This window comes from Protopterus annectens, chromosome 1.part1 (assembly GCF_019279795.1).
Source record: "Protopterus annectens isolate FY-2018-M chromosome 1.part1, PAN1.0, whole genome shotgun sequence".
Taxonomy (NCBI): domain Eukaryota; kingdom Metazoa; phylum Chordata; order Ceratodontiformes; family Protopteridae; genus Protopterus; species Protopterus annectens.
The window spans coordinates 1,315,550,507-1,315,574,572 of record NC_056726.1 but is presented as its reverse complement, the minus strand read 5'-3'; positions in this window follow the sequence as shown (position 1 = coordinate 1,315,574,572).

The following is a 24,066-nucleotide window of genomic DNA, read 5'->3' as shown; positions in this document are numbered from 1 at the left end:
GTAAATCTGCCATCCAGGAAGCAGTAATCAAGGTGTGCAGGACTAGCATAATATGCAGAAATGTACTCTGTTAGTAACCGGGGACAGTACTGCAAAATCCAAAACGGGGACATGACAGCTCCAAATAAAGGCTGCATATCATTGAGGAAGCATGCCAATGGCCAAGTATAAGGCCATTGGCATTGCAAACAATGCAAAATGTACAAAATACAACATTTATCATATGTCCGCTGATCACAGCTGTTGAAGCATAGGGCAGTGGCGTGCAAACGGGATCGGTGGGGAAATAAGAAAATAAACCTAAAAAAAAGCAGTCTAACTAAAATCAGTATTTCGCCATGCAAGTCAATGGCAGGCAAAAGACAACCTGGCTAGTGAATAGTGGTTGCTAAGGGGGAGGCACAGTGTGGCACATGTAACTATGTATTAGCAGGCAATCCTATGCAAATGAGGGGAAGGATAGTGAATCCCGGTTTCCCCATCATGTGAGGCAGGTCCCAACAGGGTAAGATTATGAATAGCTGAGTGCAGGACTAGGAGGTAGGTGCTATCCTGGGTGGATGTGTCAGGCATACTGTAAGTGGATTGGAGCCCTGTAGCTCGGGTATGCTCCCAGCTTAGCACAGCCAAGCTAGGGGGTGTGTCTAAACCTGCCCAGCACTCTTTAAAAACTGTAAGCGGGTGTGTGCACTGTGCACCAGGATTTACAGGAAGAAAAAAGAAGTTAAACCAGGAAACAGCAGCAGTGTGCACATCCGAGTACTCTGTTTGCGCGGCATGGCCCCAGGTCCAAACAGAAGGCAATGGGAAGGGAAAGCAGCAGTAGTAAGGTAATTAAGGAGAACTAGCATATCTGGCAGGTGAAATGTATCAGAAGCATCCAATTACACAGGCAGCAGCCCAGCCCAGAACACTACTATAAACTAAGCAAACACCTTCCCCACTGGTGTTTCTCACACTCTACACCACCGGTGTATACAAGAGGGGAAATTTTAACAAACAAACCAACAAAATGAGAAGGGCTGCAGCAGGCAACATAGAACAACATGTGCAAGAGGCTGAGGGTGGTGAGGATGTGCATGCTGCCGAACAACCCACAGTGAGGAGATGGAGAAAAGTGTAAAGACCCAGGGTAACCTACCAGGGGCTACATGAGCTGGAGATAGTGGAACACTGTAGGGTGGACAGAAACCTCTTACAGCAAGTAGTTGAGCTGTGCCGGCCACACTTGACACTCCAAAGAGAATGAGGGGAACCCATCCCAGTGGATACCAAGGTATGTGTAGGCCTAGGTATACTAGCCACAGGTACCTCCCAAAGCACAACTGGGGATAACATGGGGATCTCACAGGCATCAGCATCCAGAGTATTCCACCAGTTCCTGGATGCCATGTCAGCACATGCCAGTCAGCAGGTATATTTCCTCAACAGCCATGAGGTGTTGACCTGCAATATGTGTCTCTTCCACCAAATAGCAGAATACCCTGGGGTAGTAGGTGCTATAGACTGCACACATATGCATCAAAGCACCACCCAGTTAGCAGGGTAGGGCCTACATCAACCACAAGTGCAGCCCCTCCTTCAACTGCCAGGTCATATGTGATGCCCAGGGCATTATAATGAATGTATGTGCTGGCTGCCCTGGAAGCTATGACGATTCCCACATATGGCATCTGATGCAGCTGTACCAGAGATTTGCCAATGGGGACTTCCCCTACGGTCAACTAGTGGGGGATGCTGGGTACACACTGGAGCCATAGCTGATGACACCCATCAGAAATGCACACACACCTGAACAACAATGCCATAATGAGGCACACGCATAGGCCAGACATATAATAGAGTGTGTGTTTGGGATGCTCAGGTCACGGTTCCAGTGTCTGGACACATCCGGTGGAGCCTTGCAGTATTCACCAGATACATGTACCCAAATTGTCATGGTATATGCGAAGTAACACAATATGATCTTGTGGAAACAGCTGTAGCAAGAACAGCATGGGGCAGGGCCACACAGCCCCCCACCAATGCCAAGACCTGCACAGGCACAGAGTGACCCAGAGGAGGAAGAACCTGAGCCTGCCCCAGTAAACAGAAGGAGGCATGCCCAGTATGCCCTGGCCTTGGCAAAGAGGCAATGCATAGCACATAGCATAGCACATAGCAGAGCAACAGAGACCTTCAAAGCAGAAACACAAGCAACCACCATCCCCCAACACAACCCAAATGACACATAGCCCACAGGCTCAGTGTGCCACTCAACCACAGCCAATAAGGCAAAACAATGTACCCAACACACTAGTCATAAGTGACTCTATAGTCAGGCACACTGATGTCCCACTCACCAGGCTAAACAAGGAGAAGGTTACTGTCAGCTGCCTGTCGGGTGCCAGGATCTGCCACATAACCCACATACTCAGGTTACTCCACAACAAGTACAAATAAGACTCTGTCATTGTCCATGTTGGTGTGAATGATCTGAGACGTACCTCCCTGGGCTACATGAAAAGAGACATGGAAAAGCTCTCTGGTCTTGTAGCCCAGACAGGTATGACCCTAGCCCCGAACAGCATTCATCACCCAGAATGATACCGCAGTACAAGGACAAAATGATTGACTTCAACAATTGGCTAATCTTCTGGTGTCATTCTAAGGGGATCCAGTATCTGTCTGCTTGGGATGACATGGTTGGCAGACCATGATGCTTTGCCAGAGATGGCCTGCACCTGTGGCCCCTGGGATTCTGGATACTGGCTAAGGCTCTTGCAGCCCCTATAGTGCCTTTTTTAGGCAAGGTTCAAAATGACAAATTCACCACTGTAACAGGAACAGGCAAGCAAAATCTGATGCTAGAAGTCTAAATCTCAAAATGCACTTACTTGAGGCACTCCTTAAAATGGAGAACATTGATATCTGTGCAGTGACTGAAACCTGGTTCAAGGCTCCAGAGAGCACCCCTGCAATACCAGGCTATAACTCATACCACACTTTTCAGCCATGTAACCTGGACCGAAACACCAAAGGCGGAGGTATGTCCATATTCATTAAGGATATCCACACCTCCAGGCTAGTTGCTCAGCATAATGCATCCAAGATTATCCAAGTGCAACTAACTCTGGGCAAAACTGCAATCCAAATTGTATCTTGCTACAGATCCACCACCATGCCCCAGGATTCCCACTCCTCTTTTCTTGATGTACTGGAAAATGTTAGGGTACAACCAAACACCCTAATAATGGGTGACTTCAACTGCCCCACTATTAACTGGGAAAACTACTCGTTTACCAACTCCTTAGCTCAACGCTTTCTGGAATTCATAAACTCCAATGTCCTGGATCAACTTATCCATACCCCACCAGGGGCAACAATATCCTAGACCTAGTCATTACCAATATGAGTGACCGGTGTTCCACACCTGAAGTCAACTCCTTGTTGGTCTGATCCAACCATAAGCTAATCACCCTTGATATCCATATCCTGCCCCCCCCCATTAAGGAAACCACGGAAAGAAATTCTCCAAAGCCAACTTCATGCTTCTTAAGACAGAAGTGGTGAACTTCATGACACCCATGCAGATGGACAATACAGTTACAACTGCTGAATCCAATACAAATGCACTCTATAAGCACTTACACAAGTGCATGGATCGTGCTAACCCAAACAGAACCAAGACACTATCCTCCAAAAAAAGGAAGCCAATCTGGTGATCCCCTGCCATAAACAAACTGTACAACAGAAGGAAGAAACTGTTGCAAAAGAGAGTAAAATCTCATGAGTGGAGAAGCTCCCTGGTCAGCCTCAGTAAGAAGCTGAGATCCCTTATAAGATCCTCCAAAGCTAGCTATGAAAACAAAATTGCCACTAATTCTAAGAACAACCACAAGGCATTCTATAGCTATGTCAAGAATCTTGATGGCAACAACCAGATCTGCTCTGATTTACAGCACAATGGCACGAAAATTACAGAACCAACTGATATTGCCAACATCCTGGCAGATAAATTCAGTGCTAACTTTACCACCCCCACCCTCTAAAGGGTCCATATCTATACAGGAAGAATGCAGAGTCCCTGTAATCACAACTATGCAGGTAAAAGCTGAACTCGCTACAGCCAAAAACGCAGCATCCATGGGACCAGACAACATCCCAGGCTGCGTTTTACACGAACTTCAGAACGAACTGGCTCCCCACCTAAGCACCATGTTCAATAATAGCCTCACATCTGGCTTTGTGCCCACTGAATGGCACACAGCAACAGTTATCCCACTATACAAACTGGGAGCCACCACTGATCCCAGGAACTATCGCCCTATTAGCCTGACGAGCCTGGTCTGCAAGGCTATGGAACGTATCATCACGGAACTCATAAACAAAGACATTGGTAACCTCCAAACTCTGGATCCTACCCAGTTCAGGTTTGTGAAAGACAGATCATGCCTCCTGAACCTGATCAACTTCTTTGAGGCAGTCACCAAAGCTGCAGATGAGGGCAAGGTGGTTCACACAGCCTATCTTGACCTCACCAAGGCTTTCAACACCATCCCCATTCTGGAATTATAGCTAAACTCACTAAACTAGGTATAAATCCCTCCGTCACAAGATGGGTTGCCAACTGGCTCACTGACAGAACCCACACTGTAAAAGTTGCAGACTCTAAATCTGACCTCAAAGCAGTGACAAGTGGAGTACCACAGGGTTCAGTCCTGGGACCTCTCCTGTTTGGTATCTACTTCTCTGAAGTACAGGCTAACACAGAAGACCTCTGGCTAATGAAGTTCACAGATGACAGTATGACAGTAAACTAGGAGCCATAGTCAAGTCCCCAAATGATGTGGACATCCTACAGAAGGGCCTCGCTGAGACTGATGCCTGGTGTCAGAGCCATGGCCTCAAACTCAATGCCAAAAAGTGCAGTGTCATCCCCTTTGGTAAAAACTCTGTACCCATGAACTACCACATAGGCAGCAATCTACTTAACACCAAATGTGTGATAAGAGACCTTGGGACCCAGGTGGACAGTAGTCTCTCCTTTGATAGACACATCACCACAGTAGTCAGGAAGTCCTTCTACGTGGCACACCTCATCATAAAAGGGTTCTCATCCAGGAAAAAAGAGGTCATTGTTCCTCTCTACTCGAAACTCATTAGACCCATTATAGAGTACAGAGCCCCTTTTGGAATGCACCTCACAAAACATATGCAGCAGCTGGAAAGGCCACAGAAGTATCTCACAAAGAAGATTACTGGCCTCAAACAAATGTCCTACACTGACCGTCTCAAAAAACTCCAGCTTTACTCTGTAGCATATCGCCTACTCTGAGGTGATCTCTGCCTAACATATAAAGCTCTGTCAAACCCAGAGTTGGACATGCTACACCTGAAGAAATCCCAATCCCTCTGAGCTACATGTTCTAGGGACTTAAACATTGTCACCACAATAAACAGGACATGCTGGAGGGATAGATTCCAGTCCCAGAGACTTCCCATACTCTGGAACAGGCTGCCCATCTATGTCAAGCAAAGTTCCTCATTAGCACACTTCAAGAAACATCTTGATGAGTGGATGGGAAATAGGAAATGCACCCCAGGGATCACTGCTGTGTTTCTGCTCAACAGTGGCACAGGAAAATAACTTTCTTGGGTGGTGTAAGCAAAGGAACCTTGTTGGCTAGGCTTACGTAGGCCCTTGGGCCGATAGCCTAGTAGCTACCTATGAACCTATGCACTGACAGAGTAGGGTCCCAGGGAATGACACCTCTCTCTGACTCGCACATACCACCTGTGCTCAACCATGTAGAGGAAGTGTACTATGTGCATCCAACATAGGCAGCCCTCCAGCACCATCTGCAAGTCTGGCACACCCACAAGGTAAGTCAATCAACCTACCAATTGCCAAATGGAGTAGAATGTGTTGTCATCTGCAGCTATGGAATGGATGTGAGTATGCAAGGGAATTGGGTGGCTGAATGTTACGGCAGCATACAGTAGACTCCCATAGTGCCACCCTAACATGTGTAACACATACTGGAGTCACCACAGTAGTCAGTACTATTTAGGGAGATAGAAGCAACTAGTTGTTGGAACAGAAGCTGGTTTTGAAGTTCCAACCATCCTAGTTTATGTAGATTTTGACAGTGGTGAGTACGGAATGTGGACCCCGTGGCAAACCTGGCAATGTTATTGTACGCGGTGGCCAGCTTGTTTTGATTATTTTTAGATAGATTTGTAAAAATTGGGGAGGCATAGAGAAGTGTGGAGAGTAGGTGAGTTTGGGCCATAGTAGTCCTGGCTACAGGTGTAAGGAATGGTTTTAGCCTATAGAGAGATCCTAGTTTTCTATTCACTGATTTGATGGTTGAATTTATGTGTGAGTCAAAGTTGAGGTTATGGTCAATGGTTATGCCTAAGAGTTTGGTAGTTGGGTCTGGTACAATTACAGTGCCATTTTGTGATGTAAGTGTGAAGTCAATAGGAGGAGACTTCTGGGTAGGGGTAAACAGTAGAAGTTTTGTTTTTTTAGGGTTAAGGAGAAGACAGCCAGTACATACCAGTACAGTCATAGCACATGTGTAAAAGTGTCACTTGTGCCACCCCATCCTACATAGTAATGTAATGACAGTCAGGTGTGCCCCCCCACTCCCATGTAGACATGTAGAAACAGTCAGGTGTGCCCCTACCCCCACTCCAGCGTAGAAATGTAGTAAAAGTCAGGTTTGCCCCCCAATCCTATGTAGAAATGTAGTAACATGTATGAGTAGGTATAATATGAGTGGAGCAGAGATGCCTAGAGGTGCCCAAAGTAGCAGGATAGGTTGCAGCATGTTCACAATATGCAGGTCTGTGTGTGGTAGGATAGTGTATGTTCCATATTGTGTGAGAGTGGTCAGTATGTATGCATGTCAAGGTAAGACCTGGTGGCCATAGCCCTATACTGCTGATGACAAGGACAATCCCTCACAGTTGCAGTGCCAAGGACAATCCCCACCAGTATACCATCTGGTTGCAGTAAGCCAATGTAAATGTATGGTGTTAATATGTGTCACCATCTGAAAGACTGACATGGGATGGTTGTTGGGCTAGATATACAAGCAGTACACAGGGGAAAGTACCCAGACATACAGTATACATTGTATCACTGTGAAATGGAGACACCCTTGGAATTGTACATACAGGTATGCATCACAGCAACTGGACCTGTAGTAGGGGATACCGGTGATGTCTGACCGAACACCTGCAGATCACAAAGGAGGTAGGACTGATGTATTGGGAAACAGCTGGTGTACCTGCACATGCCAGCATACCAGGAATGCCCCATGCATATCTGTGTGTCAGATGCAAGTACTGTCCATAGCACACATGCACCCAGCTCACGCAAACACCACCCACAGGTACCTCTCTGGCCATATCCCTGTTGTGGGGAATGGGTACAGTATGACCCCTCCTGTACATGGCAATAGTGAAAGAATGCAGCATGCAGTACAGGTGTCCCATGCAGGTGTGTCCCTAGCTGTACGTGGCACCCAGCCAGCATCCACACCACCTGATCAAGACCGATAGAAGGAATTTGCATGAACACCTATCACACCTACCCTGTCACCCCAGGGGAATATACTGTCTGGTGGTCTGTGACTGTAGGCCTGACAGAATGCAACAGCCTGCCACATATGGCCCACAACAACACCTAATGCCCCACAGACCTCTGCCAAAGGACTGTGTCTCACATGTACTGCCTATGCATGTGAAGGCATGGACACCCAAATAGCAACATAACACACTCCACATAAGCTATATGCAAGGCCATGTGGACAAACCACAGTAACATGTCCACCATGTCCCACTGCATGAACTGTGGACCAACACTAACACACACCTGTGATGGGGTGATACCCTTAGGGAAAGTATCAGAGAATGTATGCATAATGTCTGGAAGAGGTTAGAATAACAGAGGGGAGGTGGGTGCATGGGCAGCATGGAATTTGCAGAGTCTGACATCAAGCTGTGTGCCCACACTATCCCTGGCTGCAAACACATAAATGGGTGGCTTCACACCTGCCCATACACCACAATAGGGTTAATGTCCTGACCCATGACCCCTGCCTCTGGGCAACGTCTGTGAATCTGTACAGCTGCAAGGCATTGCCACAGCAAGATAAGCCCAGACTGTCTTGTCAATGGGTGTACAAGTATGGGATCCCCCACCAGCACTCTACCAAGGTGCTGAACTGGATACACAGACCCAGCAGTGGGTGTCTGCAGCTCCCTCTCCAGAATGGCATAACTTACCATGAATACGTAGGTGTCTTCCCACAATACCAGGCACAGCTGTAGTCACCCTTGTCCCCCAAGACAGCACTGTGAACAAGAATGTCCACCTGGCAGTACATGGAGACAGACAACATCACCATGTATAACAGCACACATGTCTGAATATCTCTGCTAACAGTGATACCATGCAGCTAAAGCAGCACAGACACAATCATCTACAGTACACACTATCCACTGCACAGTTTGTCCCCATATTGCCAAATGAGTGACAGATACCCAGCAGAAACACCTTGCTACCTGTAGGTGTACAACAAAAAGGTCTGCACTGGATTACAAACTACCTAGTATTGATCCACACATTCTATACAGAAGGGCATGCAGGGCATGCTCACACACGTAATCAACAGAAGCCCGTGTCTGTAAATAACAGTGGACCAGACATATCTGGCAATCACAGATGTTAGTGCAGACACTCCCCAGTATACACCACCCATGCTTTGCACACACAGTGGATAGGAATACATGCATATATCCAAGGACAATACACTATAATAAGCCAAATGTACATGCACATAGATGTGTGGGAGAGAGTGACTGTGACAAAGAGCCAACCATTATGAGGCTTGTCCCACCCAGCACACAGCCAAATTACTGCAACCACATGATGCTCAGATGTCACTCACTGTAAACATTAACCACCGGTATCTGTCAGCATTACGGACTATGTGGTGCAAGTGCTAGCAGTGCAACATGACTGCACAAGGAAGTAGTCATCTAGCAGCTGTATACCTGTACCTGTGGAATATAACCCTGTGTGTGCCCGCATGTGCTGTGTCAACCTCTAGATGAATGGGTTATGGCCCATGCACACACACTGCCCCCTCCCCCCATAGCCCTACTATGACAAACCCACTGAGGTCATCCACTTTGAAATACACCCTTGGGAACAGTGCAGCCCAGTAATCTCCATAGCATGTCCTGTAACTGCGAACTGCTGTAGTGTGATAAAGCAGCTAGATAGGTGTTCTAACCCCAGATGTGGCAAGTGTGTGTGTGTGTGTGTGTGTGTGTGTGTGTGTGTGTGTGTGTGTGTGTGTGTCTGTCTGTCTGAGTAGAGTGCAATGCTTATTATGGTAGCCGCACTCCTTACAACTCCCATATTCAACTTTGGCAAGGCTGCTGATGTCACCCACCTAGAAATAGACCTCCGGGAAGGTTGTAGCCCAGTAATCACTGTAGCACATCCTGTAACTGTGTACTGCTGTAGAATAATAACTTAGGTAGGTGTTCTAACCCCAGATGTGGCAACTTTGTGTCTGTCTGTGTAGAGTGCATTGCATTTTAGTGTAGCCACATGAATTACAATTCCTATGCTTGACTTTGGCAAGGCTGCTCATGTCACCCACCTAGAAATACACATCTGGGAAGGCTGCAGCCCAGTAATCACCGTAGTGCATCCTGTAACTGCGTAGTGCTGCAGAGGGATTAAGTCGCTAGGTAGGTGTTCTAATTCCAGACATGGCAACTGTGTCTGTGTAGTGAGCAATGTATTTTACTGTAGCCACATGAATAACAATTCCTATACTCGAATTTGGCAAGCCTGCTGATGTCACCCACCTAGGAATACACCTCTGGGAAGTCCAGTAATCACCGTAGCACGTCCTGTAACTGTGTACCACTGGAGTGTGAATTGTAGCAGGGTTCTATCCCCACCCATGGCAGTTCTGGATGTTTTGTGTGTGTCCATGTCTGCATACAGAGCAATGCATTATAGGCTAGTCACACACAGTACATTTCACATGGCCCACTTTGGCAATCCAGCTGATGTTATTCTTTGTGAAATACAGCTTTGGGAAAAGAGTTCACTATTAATCTCTGTGGTGCGTCCTATAACAACTCCATGCTGTAGTGTGGTATAGATGTCTGTCAAGGTTTTATACCCACACATGTTAGTCAGAGATGTTTTGTGTGTGTCTCACTGTCTGTGTAGGGAGCAATGCATTTTAGGGTAGTCGCCTGCAGTACATTTCAAATGGCCTACTTTGGCAATCCTACTGATGTCATTCAATGTGGAATACACCCTTGGGGAAGGAGTACGTCAGTAAGGTGCATGACACTTACTATAACTGTGCAGTGCTGAGGTGTAATAAACTAGTTAGTTAGTGGATCTAATCCCAGACATGACAGGTGTGCATGTGTGTTTGTATCTCGTATCCTGTGTAAAGTGGTTGTGAGCCTGTGGCCAATGTGGAGCGGGTTTTGCATAAGTCTTATATGGCGGCCCTACTATATAGCACAATGTCCACAGTACAGGGATAACAGATGTGAAATAGCTGAGTGCCTGGGGTGCAAAGCCCATACCCATACATGTGACATCAAAGCCAGGCAATCACATTTAGCTACCCCAATATTACCCAGAGCACACTCTCAACACATCTCATATGCACACACATGCCTAGGCAATAACCAATATGTGGGTAGTACACTGCATACTGGCCACTGATAGTAACTATGGAGTGATAGCAGTGGGCTACAGAGGGCATGTCCCCTGTCCATCTGTCCAATATGCACGTACATGTTGACAGTGTACCTCCCCCATGTTCCCCAATGGACACCTGCACCACCTGTGGTGCCATCACATATGTCCCACAATGGACATACCACGCCTGACAGCATGCCCTGTATGGACAGTTAACACTGACATCAGGGAATGCTGTCAGCATGCCATCAATGTAGGTGCAGGTAAACATGCTGCCCATTACTGATCCCTGCCACAGGGGGCAAGACTGACACATATGATGGTAATTTGTGTGCAGACCATGGGCCAGACACCCCAGGTACAGATCCAGATGTCCTCCCTACATGTGGGAGGTGTGCACATCCCAGACACAGTCCATCTCATGGGGTAAGGAACACATACATGGCAAGTGATGTACAGCACTGACCACACACAATAGTCACCCAGTTGACTGGATGGGGGATACAATACCCACCTGTGTCAGCAAGAGTGGAAACTACAGCCCAGAGACACAATACAGACCATTGTCATGTGGCCTGATGTCAAGGTATACCCATCACCTACCCTTGTATAGCCTGCTGCCACAGTCGACCACCACACACCTGTACAGACATGCACCCATGCATGTCAGTACTGGTACCCTGTGTGTTTGTCTGTGTGTTGTATGGTGCTATCTTCACAGCCGCACTCACTACAACCCCCATGCACATACAGAAGCATGCTGTCAGATGTCAGACACCTCTTCATACCCTTTGCCCATACCACCTCCATATTATCCGTGTGGTGCATGTGGTACCTGCACAGTAATGTGTTGTGGCAATCCCGCTACTAATGTGCTGTACCCCTGGGCCTGCCAAGGGTGTCGATGTGTGCGTGTCCCTGTAAGCGTGTGGCTGTGTTGACCCTGGCATCAGCTATTTAGTGGGTTTTGCAACAAAAATATTGGTTATAATGTGCTTTGCCATGTAAAATAGACTGTGCTACAGTGGGACCCGAACCGGAAATGCCTGCTCATTGGTCAGGTGCTTTACCCACTACACTATTGCTGTTTTGCTTCATTTGCATATTTCTAACATATTGTACTACACATGTTTCCTTTCCCCGGCCCCCGAGCTCACCGTACACAGCATCCATCCATTCTCCAGTTGCTAGCCCAGCCATACCACACCTCCACACATTTCCCTCCCTGCACGTGTCGGTACTCCTCCATTATACTGTCTCGACCCAAGCTTCTGCAGGCTCTTCATCCATTTAGAAGCTTCTGCAGGCTCTTCATCCATTTAGTCCATGTACATTCAAGCCTTCCCTTGATCCTCCTCCGATACTGGTGGGAACATCTATGTGACCCACAAGGTTTGGTTCGTCCCACCAGGGATGGACCTGTTGTTGTGTCACGAGTAGGCTTTGCTGGACTACACTGTTTCTCCCACTGGTAGCATCCTGCCAGGTGTTTGAGAAGCAGCAGTTTGCTCACACACTGGGCCTGCCTCATCTCCCGGTTCCGTGGATCTAATGCACCAGGTGTGACATTCTGTGCATGAAACACTCCCACGCACCCCCACGGTGTGCACCGTTTTTAATTCCTCTCTTCAGTATTATGCAAGACTACTGTTCTCACAGTATGTGTGGACAGGCACTGTTCATTGATACACATAGACTGCTTGGAATACTGTTATTAAGCAATATGCACATATTTGCTGCTTTTGATCTACATACTGACATACATTTCCTATACTGTTGAATGGCTGTGCTGGATGATATGTTTGTGATAACAGCAGCTGAATGTGTATCGGCCATGCCTTTGTGATAACTCAGACTATAGTGTGCAGGGTAGGGGGGTTGGAACCTGGGAGTGCTGATTATTTTGTTAATGGGCATGATGAGAGCTGTTGGCTACAGAGTGCCTAAGGCACTGTGGAAGAAGTGTAGGCGGGTATGCGCTGGTGTGCGCAAGGCTCAGCCTTGCTGACCTCCAGTTAAGGCATCTTACACTGAGTTGGCCTCCACATTGTTTAACCACTGTGGGCATTGCTTACTGCTACCAAAACAGCCATAACCCCACTTGCTGCTGCATACCCCCACGTTACTTCATGTATTTAGTTCACATTTGTTGTCTGGGACAATCTGACTGGATGCTTCTCCACTGTCAGCAGTGGCCCGGGGAGTGGAGCTCCACAGTAAACCCCAGCTACACATTACAAGTACTACTGAGGTATACACATTCACAGAGAGTAACAGACTTACCATAGCTATGTACCAAATTCTTCATGCTTAGTTCACATTAACATGTTGGTATTATACATGCTTAGGTCAGGCTTACATGTTGGGTATGACTGTTGACAAAGGTCAGTTTAAGGTGAAGTGAGATTCCAGTTTAACAGTTCTGGATAGGTAGCACTTAGGTATTCAGGTTAGGTTTGGTTATACCATACCTGTGTGGTAGAGTAGAAGAGAATAGTGAAGGAGTAGGTAGGTAGGTGGAGGGAGACATTGTAACTGTGTAGTAGGTCATTGGAATGATTGGTGGGGGAGCAATAGGGAAGGTTTGCAGGATGTTGGGATTTGTATGCGAGGCAGGACAGGAGGTGTCGGTTTCACTAGTTGGTGTAGGGGTATAGAGTGTTAGTTGGGGGGAGGGACTTCACCAGGTGGTGAGCATGTGCTGATCCAAGTGTGCCAGAGGTGATCTTTCATGTGTTATTTACATGTGTCGGTTGGGACAGCTGAGGTAAAACACGTGGGTAGGGGGTTTCAGATTCTGCCAATATAGTTGGGGAAGACGGTGTCGCCTACTTGTCACTGCAAACATTAATAGCAATGAAGCAGGGGTCGATAGATAAGTGGTGTTAATGGGGCACATAGTGGGGCAGATAGTAGGGGGAATATTCAGGGATGTGTAGGAAGGCTGAAGGGAAGGTCCACAGCTGGCCATTTCTTCTACAGTAACAGCTGTGTATATACACTGAATTTGGGGGTAGGTCTGGACACTCACACCCCTGGGTGGGGGTGATGACAACAATAATACCTTGTGATGCCAAGTAGTTTGACTTACATGCCTACAGTGGAGTGTTGCGTTGCGACCATGTGTTCCTTGGTGTTATTTAGTGGGATTTGTAACACCACATCTTGTTATACCATACTTTGCCATGTAAAATAGACTGTGCTGCAGTGGGACTCATACTGGGTGTGGCTGCTCCTTAGGTGGTGGCTCTGCCCAATGCACACTATTGCTTACATCCCTGGGGTGGTCCGAATAGAATCACTCCAGCCTATGCCTTCACTCCTAGGCCCATAATTGCATACCCATAGCCCCCCCAGCACCTCTTCTACAGCACTCATCCATAATCTGGGAGCAGTTCGGGTCTAAACACACCACTACATACTGCCCACTCAACACTTCATGAGACCCATCTCCTACGTTGTCTCGACCCATGGGTCATTAGGCTTTCCCACCCTTGTAGTCCGGGTACATACACGTCCTGCCTTGATAAGTCATTGCACGGGCTGCCTTCTATTACAAGACAATTTTTGTGGTGTCCCACAAGGGACGTTCCTGTCTCTGTTCCAAGATAAGATTTAGCGAGTCCACTGTCTCCCACCCTCTGGTTGTATCTTGCCTGTGGTTTGGGGAGCAGTGGATTGTTTACATTGTTTTTGTGTTTGTATGATTCCCCTGTCTGGCTGGGGGGGGGCTGATGCTACGTGTTCCATGTTTTTTGATTGGGCCCCTCACCCCATTGACAAGGCCTGTGAACATATGTAATTCTTAAGTGTTGCATCAATCATAGCTATATATCCGTGTGTATATATATATATATATATATATATATATATCTACATATATGTATATATATATATAAATATACACACACACACACACACACACATATATATATATATATATATATATATATGTATATATATATATATCTACATATATGTATGCATATATATATATATATATATATGTATGTATATATATATATATATATATATATATATATATATATATATATATATATATATATATATTGCTGTATATATATCTAATGACATGTGGATGTATGGGTGTCTGCATGTGTACATATCTATATGTGGGTATTTATATATATGTCTGTCTATGTATGTATATATTTGTACTACAGAGAGAGAGAGGTATATATCTATTTAGTTATGGGTATATATACACACACACATACCTCTACATATTTAGCTACATATCCTGTAATGTTGACTGGTATTTCAGGATACTGTGTTTCATGTGCATACCAGACAACCTTGTGTGCCACGTATGCTTTGCGATACCTACAACTAAATCCGTTAGTGTACATGAAGTCACACGTGTAATTTATTATTAGTATCAGGAATACATTTGTCCCATGTGGGACAACCTGAACATTGGATATTCAACTTTCGTCTACAGCCAGAGTTACATAGGTACCCATGGCTATGTGCATGGACTACGGCATACGCCAGACCTAGGATACTTGGGTCGGGACAACATATGAGATCGGTCCCAAGGCAAAGGAGTGGAGGTGGGGCAATGTGTGGTGGTGTGGTAGCTATGGGTAGCCTAACCAGGGGAGGGATGGTGGCTGCATGTGTGCAGCAGGTGGAGGGAAGCAGAACTGTGGGTAATGAATGTATGGGTAGGGGATGGCCTGGGTTGGATGGGCCTATACTGCTCAGGCCACCTAGTGGGTGGGGGAGAGGGGTATGTGATGTCAATATGTGAAACATAACAGAGGGCTGATTTAAATCCCTATTTCAATAACACACATACAATACAGTGAGCTTGGTAGTGTACTGCCGGGCGGACTTGTTTGGCTGCGTGGGGGGTATGCCAATTCGTACATGACGTATATTGTTTGGGGACTCTCAAGCCTATTAACGGTGCATGTGAACATGTATGCTGGACGATGCAGTGGTGCAGTGGTAGCATTGTCACCTTCTAGCAAAAGGTTCTCTGGTTCGATTCTTGGCTGGGGTGCCTTCTGTGTGGAGTCTGCATGTTCTCCCTGCATTTGTGTGTGTTTCTTCCCATGTTACAAAAGCATGCATCTGGAGCATTTCTCTCCAGGCCTTTGCTGAAAATTGGCTTTGTTCCAAGTTGGACTTTCCCACTTAACAAATGATAAATAAATATGTTAATGTTCATCTGCAGATATCTGGCTATATATACCTCTGTGGATATATATATTTGCTTACATATTTCTATGTTCATATATACCTATGGAGAAATATATCTGCATACATATATGTAACTTGCTGTGTATATGTGGACATGTAGATGTTGACATATATATGTGTAGTTGTCAGCATTTGCATGTATATCTGTTCATATTTATATATATATATATATATATATATATATATATATATATATATATATATATACATATGTGGCTACATCTATAGATATGTTGTATCCATTTAGATAGTAATATATTTGCACACACACGTCCATCTAGCTGTAGGTATACATTCTCTGTACTGTTGCATGACTGGGCTGGGGTTATGTTTCTGACAACAGATGACTTATGATTATCTGGCATGGCTTAGTGGTAAATCATTTTGTCTATGTTGTGCATGGCCCTGGGTTCGAGCTTTGCAGAAGCTGTTTATTTTGTTGCTGGGCAGAAAACCGGCCATTGGATACAGTGTGCTTAAGGCACTTTAAAGTGGTTGTAAGTGGGTTTGCGTGGAGGTAAGCACTGCTAACTTCTGGTCACAGTGCCTTACACCCAGTTAGCTTCTCCTTTGCTTAATCTGTCGGCAGGGCTGAACCCTGTGCAAATGCACTTGCACATGCTTACTGGTGGTAGCATTGTCACCTTCTAGCAAAAGGTTCTCTGGTTCGATTCCTGCCTGGGGTGCCTTCTGTGTGGAGTCTGCATGTTCTCCCTGCATTTGTGTGTGTTTCTTCCCATGTTACAAAAGCATGCATCTGGAGCATTTCTCTCCAGGCCTTTGCTGAAAATTGGCTTTGTTCCAAGTTGGACTTTCCCACTTAACAAATGATAAATAAATATGTTTCTGTTCATCTGCAGATATCTGGCTATATATACCTCTGTGGATATATATATTTGCTTACATATTTCTATGTTCATATATGCCTATGGAGAAATATATCTGCATACATATATGTAACTTGCTGTGTATATGTGGACATGTAGATGTTGACATATATATGTGTAGTTGTCAGCATTTGCATGTATATCTGTTCATATTTATATTTATATATATATATATATATATATATATATATATATATATATATATGTGGCTACATCTATAGATATGTTGTATCCATTTAGATAGTAATATATTTGCACACACACGTCCATCTAGCTGTAGGTATACATTCTCTGTACTGTTGCATGACTGGGCTGGGGTTATGTTTCTGACAACAGATGACTTATGATTATCTGGCATGGCTTAGTGGTAAATCATTTTGTCTATGTTGTGCATGGCCCTGGGTTCGAGCTTTGCAGAAGCTGTTTATTTTGTTGCTGGGCAGAACACCGGCCATTGGATACAGTGTGCTTAAGGCACTTTAAAGTGGTTGTAAGTGGGTTTGCGTGGAGGTAAGCACTGCTAACTTCTGGTCACAGTGCCTTACACCCAGTTAGCTTCTCCTTTGCTTAATCTGTCGGCAGGGCTGAACCCTGTGCAAATGCACTTGCACATGCTTACTGGTGCTTACATATGCTTACTGTTGCTTATCTGTGCTTATGCCTGCTTACTGCAGCCTTATTCATTATGATACTGACTCTTCACATGTGCATTTCCTGGAATATTAGTGTTCATAAAAATGTGTTATTTAGTGGGTTTTGCATTACAAATATTCCTTATACCATGCTTTGCCATGTAAAATAGACTGTGCTGCACTGGTACTTGAACTGGGAATGCTTGCTCGTTAGGTGAACGCTCTGCCCACTGTACTATTGCTGGCATGTTTCATTTGCATATATCGTCCTTGTTATCATCTTCAGCCTTTTAGGCTTCTTTCACCATGGCTAAGCAATGGGCACATCCGTGCACCTATGGTTAGCTGTACTCAGAGCTTTAGACACCAATACGGGGGTTTCTTCTTTTGATTTTTATTTCCTGTTGCTGTCATACATATGGGGGACTGTTGGTGGGGATATGTGAACACCTATTAACCTATTAGTGATATCGCTCATTTATTTCCACTTTCTGCTGTTCAACATTGCAGGGGCATGTTTATTCTGAGGGCTCTGCTCTCAGACATGCCCCCTGCACTCGTACATGCTCTGTGTAAGCCTGGGGGCTCGAGCAGTGCACCTTCATTACTATGCATGGTGCAGCCATCCTGCTCCTAAGTGGCCACTTCTGTGCAGGCCTAGAGTAGTCCTGCACAGAGGATTAGTAAATCTGGGGATAACTCTTTTTGCTTGCGTGTGTGCAACAACATATACTACTCTTTTTTTCCTATAAACAAAGTTATCTCATTGAAAAACATTAGAAATATAAATGTTAAGCCCTTGAGATAATTACCAATTAATGTGACCAACTTAAACATATACAGTTATCTACTAATTAGATGTGGACAATAGATTTGTGGACTGTAAAAGGGATTCAGACACTAAAGAAAATGAATTTATTTTTCCATGTAGCCTACAAATCTAAAAAAGAAATAGATTTCACACATGAGATCCACTTGACTTCTGTTCTGAGCAATGGTCTCAAAATAATAATAAGAAATGGCTCAAACTAATTATAGGTTCTGGTACTAAATCTAACAGTGCTTGGGAAGCTATCATAATTAAATCATCTTTCCCAGATATTGTGCTAAGACATGACTTAAATGAAAATGGAAGATGGTGTTATATAATATTTTAAAATAATTTATTTAATAAACCAGTTTTATTCTGAAATGTTTAAACTCCATGCACAAAACAGTAAGAGTTTATTATGGAAGTTTATAATTTACTAACTCCTTTCCATAATTATTACTTCATCATTGGTGGAGACTGGAATGCTGTAATAGATCCTACAAGTGATAGAACAGATCAAAGGATATCAAATATCAAAACATCAACAGCTTTATATGACCTAAAAACTGATTTTAACCTATTTGATCCCTTTTATTTCCAAGTCAACACAGCATCCAAAATGAGATACACCCACATATCTCACTGTAACAATGCACAGAGAGCGGTTCCTGATATGATCTTCATCGTCTGAAAACAGAAACTATGAATGATTTATTCCTCAAATAACAGTGACATATATTGCTCAGAACATTTTCTAGATAATTTATTTCTTAAGAACATTAGATAGTCACCATACACATTTTTCAGTGTTACATTCAGGTTTTAACATCTTTAAACAGGGATTGGAGGACTAAGATTTAACCCTACAACTACAACGTGCATCTAAATTCTTGCCTTGACAATTGCTTGCCTAGGTAATCCATCTTGACTGAAACTGCATATTATTACTGCAGTGAAATGACTTGCCCCTGGATTCTCAAAAGGTTGCACGGAGTGAAAGATCGGTGCAGGAGCTCAAGCAGGCAATATGTCTGCAGTGCGATCCAGGAACAGCCTGCAGGGGCGTGCACGAGCGCTCCTGCACTAATCTTACATGGACTAAACCCTGGTATGCAAACCACCCCATTTGCAGGTAAAATCCATGCGAATGAGGTGATTTTGCAATCCAGGAAGCTTGCAACAGTCCGTGCAAGACTAGTGCTATCTGCGGAAATGCACTCGGTTAGTAACCGAGTACATTTCTGCAAAATCCAAAATCGAGCTGTGACAGTCCCAAATAAAGGCTGCATATCATGTAGTAAGAATGCCAATGGCCAAATATAAGGCCATTGGCATTGCAAAAAAAAAATAAATACAAAAAATCAACTTTTATTTTTTTAGCCGATCTTGGCTGTTTAAGCGTAGGGCAGCAGCACGCAAATGGGATAGGGGGGAAAATAATCAAATAAACCTAAAATAAGCAATCTAACTAAAATCACTATTCTGCCATGCAAGTCAATGACAGGGAGAAGACAACCTAGCCGGTGAGTAGTGGTTGCTAAGGGGGGAGGCTCACTACGAGACATGTAACTATGCATTACCAGGCAATCCTATGCAAATGAGGGGAAGGATAGTGAATCCCAATTTTCCCCAGCATGTGAGTCAGGTCCCAACAGTGTAATAACAGGGATAGCTTGGTGCAAGCCTCGGAGTTAGGTGACATCATGGGGGCGGGGGTGTGCCAGATATAATGTAAGTGAATTGGAGCCCTGTGGCTCGGGTTTGCTCCTAGCTTAGCACAGCTAAGCTAGGGGGTGTGTTTAAACCTGCCTAGCACACTTTACAAAGTCTAAGCAGGTATGCATGGCACGCACCAGGTTTTACAGGAAGAAAAAAGAAGTTAAACCAGGAAATAGCAGCAGTGTGCACATCTGAGCACTCTGTTTGCACGGCACACACACAGGCTTAAACAGGAAGGCAATGGGAAGGGAAAACAGCAATAGGAAGGTAATCAAGGAGAACTAGCTTACCTGGCAGGTGAAATGTATCAGAATCAGCCAATTACACAGGCAGCAGACCAGCCCAGCCCAGAACACTACTATAAACTAAGCAAGCACCTTCCCCTCTGGTTTTTCACACACTCTACACCACCGGTGTAAACAAGTGGGGAACTTTTAACACTCACAACAGCAAAATGATAGGGGCTGCAATAGCTATCATACAACTTGTGGAAAAGGCTGAGGGTGGTGAGGATGTGAATGCTGTCGACCAACACACAGTGAGGAGATGGAGAAGTGTGTACAGACCCAGGGTAAACTACCAGGGGCTACATGAGCTTGAGATAGTGGAACGCTATAAGGGTGGATAGGGATCTCCTACAGCAAATTGTTGAGCTCTGCTGGCTGCACCCGACACACAGAACTAACAGAGGGAAACCCATCCCAGTGGATACCAAGGTATGTGTAGGCCTAAGAATACTAGCTACAGGTACCCTCCAAAGGTCAACTGGGGATATGATGGGATTTCAGAGGCATCAGCATCCAGGGTACTCCACCAGTTGGTGAGCACATATATTTCCACAACACCCATGAGGTGTAGGCCAGCAATATGCAACTGTTCCACCAAATAGCAGAATACCCTGAGGTAGTAGGTGCTGTAGACTGCATGCACATATGCATCAAAGCACCACCCGGTGAGTGGTGTGGGGTCTACATCAACCACAAGGGCTTCCCCTCCATCAATTGCCAGGTTCTGTTTGATGCCCAGGGCATAATAATGAATGTGTGTGCTGGCTGCCCTGGAAGCTATCATGATTCCCACATCTGGCATCTGACACAACTGTACCAGAGATTTGTCATTGGGGACATCCCTCATGGTCACCTAGTGGGGGATGCTGGATACGTACTGGAGCCGTGGCTGATGACACCCATCAGAAATGCACACACACCCAAACAAAAACTCCATAATGAGACACATGCACAGATCAGAATTATAGTAGCATGTGTGCTTGGGATGCTCATATCACGGTTCCGGTGCCAACACACATCCGGTGGAGCCTTGCAGTACTCACCAGCTACATGTACCCAAATTGTCCTTGTATGTGCCATGCTACACAATATCCTGTGGAAACAGCTGCAGCAGGAACAGCACGGGGCAGGGCCACACAGCCCCCCACCATTGCCAAGCTCTGCACAGGCACAGAGTGACTAGGAGGAGAAACAATCTGAGCCTGCGAATCTGAGCCTGCCCCAGTAGGCAGAAGGAGGCATGCCCAGTATGCCCTGGCCTTGGCAAAGAGGCAATGCATAGCACATACACTGACAGAGGAGGGATCCAGGGTATAACACCTCTCTCTGACTCTCATATACAGTAAAAGGGATATGAAACATTACACTACCTGTGCCTAACCATGTGTAGGGAGTGTACTATGTGCATGTGACATAGGCAGCCCTGCAGCACCACCCTCAATACTTGGACACCCACAAGGTAAGTGACTCACACATGCCAGTCGGGGGGGGGTCACATACCCAATAACAGCCACAGCCAGCAAGACAGGTGTAGACAAACACAAACAAAGGCTGTGCTATGGCCTCTGAATGAGGCTGATGGGTAAGCACCCCCAGGCCTACACAGACAGGCTATAGCAGGTCAGCCAGTTCTGAAGGATAGGAATTCAGAAACTAATATGTAGGTAATTAAAAGCTAAGATCTGTAATACACTGGTATGCCTCTAGCCAGCACGATAGGTAAGACTGCAGACTGAAATGGAGTACCCGACATACCAGTACAGTTCTAGCAAATGTGTACAAGTGTCAGGTGTCCACCTCCATCCGAAGCAGAAATGTAGTCACAGTCAGGTGTGCCCCCCAGTTCTGTGTAGAAATGTAGAAATAGTCAGGTGTGCCCCCCATCCCATATAGAAATATAGTATCAGTCAGGTGTGCCCCCCACAATCCTGTGTAGAAATGTAGAAATAGTCAGGTGTGCCCCCCATCCTACTTAGAAATATATTAACAGTTAGGTGTGCCCCCCACAATCCTGTGTAGAAAAGTAGAAATAGTCAAGTGTGCCTCCCCATCCTACGTAGAAATATAGTAACAGTCAGGTGTGCCCCCCCAATCCTGTGTATCAGTGTAGAAATAGTCAGGTGTGCCCCCCATCCCACGTTGAAATATAGTAGCAGTCAGGTGTGCCCCTCCCACAATCCTGTATAGAAATGTAGAAATAGTCAGGATTGCCCCGCCCCATCCTATGTAGAAATATAGTAACAGTCAGGTGTGCCCCCCCAATTAGGGTTACCAACTGTCCCACTTTGCGAGGGACAGTCCCTCTTTGGGCAGTTGTGTCCTGCAAAAAAATTGTAAAAATGGCAAATGTCCTGAGATTTTAGGACAAAATTATTTCCTATAGTTTATGTAATAGTTGCATAAAACAGTTATTCTGTATCTGAACCACCTAAATGTTATAGGAAACAGAATAAGCAACTAAAACATTACAAGAATAAGCTTTTATCTAGGCAAAAAAGTGAAGTTCTGTTCTTTGTACTGGCTGGCGGTATGTTTCGGCCTGCAAAATCTGATGTTTGCACCAAAAATGTTCCGCTTTGGGCATTTGAAAAGGTGGCAACCCTACCCCCAATCCTGTGTAGAAATGTAGAAATAGTCAGGCGTGCCCCCCCATCCTATGTAGAAATATAGTAACAGTCAGGTGTGCCCCCCCAATCCTGTGTAGAAATGTCAAAATAGTCAGGTGTGCTCCCCCATCCTATGCAGAAATGTAGTAACAGTCCATGTCAAATGATCAATGGATTCCCTGCAGAGACAGCATGCTACCTGTAGGTGTACAACACAAAGGTCAGCATTGCAGTACAAACTACCTGGACTTAATCCACACATTCAGTACAGATGGCCATACTGGGCATGCCCACACAAACACATGAAGGCCATGTCTGCAAACAAACATGGACCAGACATATCTGGCAGCCGCATATGTTAGTGCAGACACTCCTCAGTATGCACCACACATGCTTTACACACACAGTGGATAGGAATACAGGCATATATGTAAGGACAAAACACTATAATAAGTCAAAGGTAGACATACATAGATGTGTGGAAGAGGGTGACTGTGACAAGGAGCCATCCAGGGCTCTCCCTCCCAGCACACAGCCAAAGGGCCACAATCACATGAGAGTCTGTTGTCACACACTGCAGATACTAGCCACTGGTATCTGTCAGCATTACAGAGTATGTGTGCACGTGCCAGCTGTGCAACATGACTGTTCAAGGAAGTAGTCATCTAGCAGCTGTACACACATACCTGTGGAATATGACCCAGGTTGTGCCCACATGTGGCTTGTCAACCCCTAGATGAATGGGTTATGGCCCATGCACACACACTGCCCTCCCCATAGCCCCACTATGACAAGCCTGTTGAGGTCATCTACTGTGAAATACACCTTTGGGAGAGTTACATCCCAGTAATCTCCATGGTGTGTCCCATAACTGTGTACTGCTATAGTGTGCTATGCTAGTTAGGTAGGAGTTCTAACCCCAGCCTTCACAGCTGTGTGTGCATTTGAGTGTGTTTGTCTGTGTACAGAACAATGAACGATGCATTTTAGGGTGGTCACACTCCCTACAATTGAAATGCTCTACTTTAGTAAGGCTGCTGATGTCATCCACCTAGAAATACATCCCTGGAAAAACTGTATCTCTGTAATCGCCATGGCGCATCCCATAACTGTGTACTGCTGTAATGTGATAAAATAGTTAGGTAGGAGTTCAA